Consider the following 4,681-nt stretch of genomic DNA (forward strand, 5'->3'; position numbering starts at 1 on the left):
AGCTCTTATTTTTGCCCCAAAGAGTGAATAAATGCTATAATGCAATTTAAACTGCAGTTTCTACTGTTTCTATCAAATTGCAACCCCCCTCCCCCAAGATCAGGTGGAGGGGTCCTCAGGGTAGATCAAAAATACGCAGGGGGTCCAGGACCCCAAAAAGGTTGAGAACCACTGCTCTAAACAACCTGGCTGTGGAATCGGTGCCGTTCGGCGGTACCAGTAGAGAACGGAAGTCTTTCCTTTGTTTCATTTTGGTGTGCACACCGACAAGAGTCCTTTACCCAGCTAGAGTGCAAAGAGCTGAGGTGTTATCTGTGAAAAAGCCACCAGAGACTCCTGGGGGGAGGAGGGCAAAAGGGTTGTTGTCCTGCCCCACTTCATTTGCATGAGTGAGAGTCGTCAGGGCCCAGGTTTAAACAAACTTTCCCAACTCTTGACACATAAAATTCATACAGTTGTCTGAGTCATTAAATTAATTCACTTTGACACCAAGCCACCACCACACTACCAGCAAGCTACCACGGGGTAGTCCAACCTTGGGGGTCGTCCCGGATCGTCCTCTGTGTGGAGTTTGTGTGTTCTCCCCGTGTCTGCGTGGGTTTCCTCCGGGGGCTCCGGTTTCCTCCCACAGTCCAAAGACCTGCAGGTCAGGTGAACCGGCCGTACTACATTGTCCCTAGGTGTGAATGTGTGGATAAATGTCAAACTTTCACCTGCACCTACCAGCAAACGGGGGGAAAGTTTCAAGTTGTACATATGAAGTTACTGTGCATGTCGTTGACCATGGTAACCCTGCAGGCATCGCCAAAACTATGCCATTGTCAGTAGCACGCGCCAACAAACAGGAAACTGGTATGACCGCTGCAGTAGAAACCGGAAGTCAGTGGACTACAGTTACGCACATCAGGTAGAACCAAATTATTAAACTGTCACAAGTCAGTTTTATTCAGTGCTGATTGTTCTGTATGACTCTTAAAATAAAATAGAGTCACGTTATTTTCCCAGAGTTCACTTCATAATAAATGATTTAAAATACTTTTCCTTTGGTACGCTATCTCACCACCCCAACATAAACATCTACACTCATTTCTACCACTGCAGATGAAAAGTTTCAAAACGAACATTTATAAAGTATTATTATTGCAAAATGGAGGTGTGCTGGTAGCCCCCCGGCGTCAAGAAGGTACCGGACGTCTCGGATCCGGTCTTCAATCAAGATTTTGCACTCAGAGTCCCCACTGAACACTTGAACATTTTTTATCTGACGCGTCTGGATGAAACCCCCATACATGGGTTGGACAGGGGAAAACTAGTCGGCCTATCAGAAGCCATGTGGGGGGGGGGGGGTGAGAGGGGTTGCATAGCGGCCTGCTTGTGATAAGGGAGGGGTTGAACAGCTTGTGATCCAAAACGGTCAGCTTGGACTTGGTTCAAGGTGACTGAAGGGGGAAGCAAGGGGTTAACCTGCATCTGAGGGATATGCTGGTTGGCTTGTGTGTCGGGACAGCCATTATCGGAAGGAACGGGGACGAAGGCTGGAGAAGGTTGCCCTACTACCCGCGGATGGCATACTGAGGACGGCGGGGCCTGCGTCCCATACGATAGGTGAGGGAGTATGGGACGGCTTGTGGGATGGGAGTCGCAGTTTGAAACTTGGATAGGCACTGTTTCTGTAGCGCTCTGGATGCTCACTAGGGGGCCATGCCTACTGAGTTGTGGAGCATTTCTAGAAGGCACAGCGGCAGGTGATGAGTTAATTCCTGGGGGCCTACCTCTCTCCCCCCTCCCCTCTCCCTGACACCCCCCCCCCCCCGCCGCTGTGTCTCTCAGAAGTAAAGGTGTGGGTGTGGACTGACTCAGTTGTGCTGTGCTAGTCGGTGTGGCAGCAGGTCACTTCCCACATGAAGAGGTAATGTAGTGAACACCGTGTTTTGTATTCGCTGGTACGATTCTTACTGTTGGTTGATTTGAGGATTAGAACTGAACAGAGAAATGACTTTAATCCAAAGATGTGACGTGCACGAATGACGTCATCAAAAGCCTTTCTAAAAGGGTGGCCGAAACAGGGATCTTCAGCAGATCTGTTAAGAGGGATCAGATGCTTGAAAGAGGCGTAAAACACCAGGGGCCAGACCCTTCAGTTGACTGGTTAGCACACCACAGGTTAGCCTGTGGTGCGGGAGGCCCGGGTTCGCGTCCCGGCTGCCCCCTGAATCCGCTACAAAGACGTTTCTGGTGTTGATCCTAACGGAAGAACTGAACATTTTATTTGGAAGGTTATGGTTTGTTTTTTTTTACATTTCAGTTTTTAAGTGTTTACTTCAAATTCATATCCTGACTTGCAGCAGCAACGTTGAACACATTTTAATCAGGTCAGGCACGGTTTTTCTTTAGGTGACTGTACAGGATTTGGTCCACCATTTGATAGGCACTTAATAAAACTACACCACCTGAGTCTCTTTGGGCTAGATTCAGGGAACAAAGTTCAGACCAGTTTGAACTTTGACACTAAACTCTAGCTAACAACATATCACGTGCTTCTTTTTATAATTTTATAAATAACCTATTACTGCAACCCTCCGACATTTTAACGCAAGGGATAAACATATTATTTGGTTTGGTTTGGTTTCAGTTTCTGTCTCCTTAGCACCCCACAGCAGGCACTCAGGTTTACACAGGTCATACTCAGACCAGACTGACTGTACATTGGTGTCACACCGCAGACAGCATCCAGATGTGGGCCACTTCAAGCAATGATGCGGCACTGATGGCCTTCTTCTGGCCTTGACAAAAGGGATGTGAGCCTGAAGTGGCCCACATGTATAACAGCAAATATGACCCAAATATGCCAAATCACATCTGGGCCTTTTTTTTTGGCAAAGATGCGGTGCTCTGGGCAACGTAATCTGGATGTGACCCTGAAGTGGCCCGTGTGGTAAATGGTGAATACGGCCCAAATGGCCACCTTTGGCAAATATGTGGCACATGCGGCATTGCTATGGCTTGGTTCTGGCCCAGATCTGGCAAACAGGAGCGGACTGCCCAAGTGCCATCATTCCACGCGGTATGTGGGCCGGATGAAAGTGTCAGGTGTGGGACGGGTCCTGGCAACAGCTATTTTGTTATCTGTTATTTTTTTATTTGTTATCTATTTTGTTATTTGTCGTTTCATTTCATGCACTTGTGCACATGAAATGAAACAAAAAATCGTTTTGTATCCAAACTAACACCAAACTAACACATATATCTAAACTAAACAAAAGAAAATCACTGTCCAGGAGAACGAACACCAGCCAGGATGATTGTTGGAACTGCCGGTCTGCATGGGCTAGCAGTTAGCTTAGCCTGCCCCGCTTCCGCGTCCTGTCAGACCACCCTCTGTGTTTCCTCTTCATGTGCAGCTCCGGTCAGGGCCGGGGTCCCTGGGCCCACAGGACACAGCAGACCAGGCTCCCTCAGCCCATCCACTGTCAGCTCTCCCAGCCAGACTCCTTCGACACACCTCCCCGCACTCCACACGACGACACTAAAAACACAGTCAAGACTAGGCAAGGCCACCGCTAGAACGCCCTCGGTGTTATCACAACTGCCGGTCTGCATGGGTTAGCCGCTAGCTTAACCTGCCCCGCTTCTGCGTCCTGTCAGACCACCCTCTGTGTTTCCTCTTCATGTGCAGCTCTGGTCAGGGCCGGGGTCCTTGAGCCCACAGGACACAGCAGACCAGGCTCCCTCAGCCGATCCACTGTCAGCTCTCCCAGCCAGACTCCTTCGACACACCTCCCCGCACTCCACACGACGACACTAAAAACACAGTCAAGGCTCGGCGAGGCCGCCGCTAGAACGCCCTCGGTGTTATCACAACTGCCGGTCTGCATGGGTTAGCAGTTAGCTTAGCCTGCCCCGCTTCTGCATGCTGTCAGACCGCCCTCGGTGTTTCATCTTTGGGCACAGCTCCAGGCAGGGCCGTGGTCCCTGGGCCCACCGGACACAGCGGACCAAGTATTATGTTCAGTCAATGACCACACCGAGAGCCACATTTACAACTTTTACTTAACCAACATCAACTCACGACACTTTTCAACTTGCCGTAAATCACACTGCTCCCCGCCCCTCTCAAAGGCACAGTAACTGCTAGCGCTCAACCATACAAGTCAGACTTGGGTATTAACACCACCCAACCAGACACAACACCCAAGCTCTCCCAGCTGATCCCGCGGCAGCTCTCCCGGCCATCAAACCAAGACAAACTTAGACGCAGACGTGGACAAAGACCCTTGTAGAACCTGATAATCTAACAAATCCCCGATAATGTAATAAAAAAATGCACTTGAGGCCATTGAAAATGCAATAAAAACTGATAATATAATAACTTCCTGATAATGTAATAAAGTGCATTTCCCGATAATGTAATAAACCTTTTACCGATAATGTAATAAAGTATTGCATTAACAGGAGGTTATTACATGATCAGGTTAGCCTTCATTTTGCAGGTCCTGATAATGTAATAATTCCCCAATATTGTAATAAGTTAACAGCAGACCACCTATTAATGGGTTCAAGTGGTGATACTGTGTTGGCAACTCTAGCTCCAGAGCTCTAGCGCCACCAACAGGTCAAAGTTGGACATGCATGAATGTTTATTAACTTTTGACCTGTTTATCCGTTTTTCACAACCACTGTA

The 4,681-nt window shown here is 48.6% G+C and overlaps 1 protein-coding gene across 1 annotated transcript in view; it reads left to right on the forward strand.

The window, feature by feature from the left end:
- Positions 1-1,889: 1,889 nt before the first annotated feature.
- Positions 1,890-4,681, forward strand: part of LOC130118939 (NLR family CARD domain-containing protein 3-like) — a 22,453-nt gene continuing 19,661 nt past the window's right edge. The window contains exon 1 of the mRNA XM_056287273.1: positions 1,890-1,909. The gene's annotated coding sequence lies outside the window, so the exon portion shown is untranslated. The remainder of the gene's footprint in view (positions 1,910-4,681) is intronic.

This window comes from Lampris incognitus, chromosome 10 (genome assembly GCF_029633865.1).
Source record: "Lampris incognitus isolate fLamInc1 chromosome 10, fLamInc1.hap2, whole genome shotgun sequence".
NCBI classification, from domain to species: domain Eukaryota; kingdom Metazoa; phylum Chordata; class Actinopteri; order Lampriformes; family Lampridae; genus Lampris; species Lampris incognitus.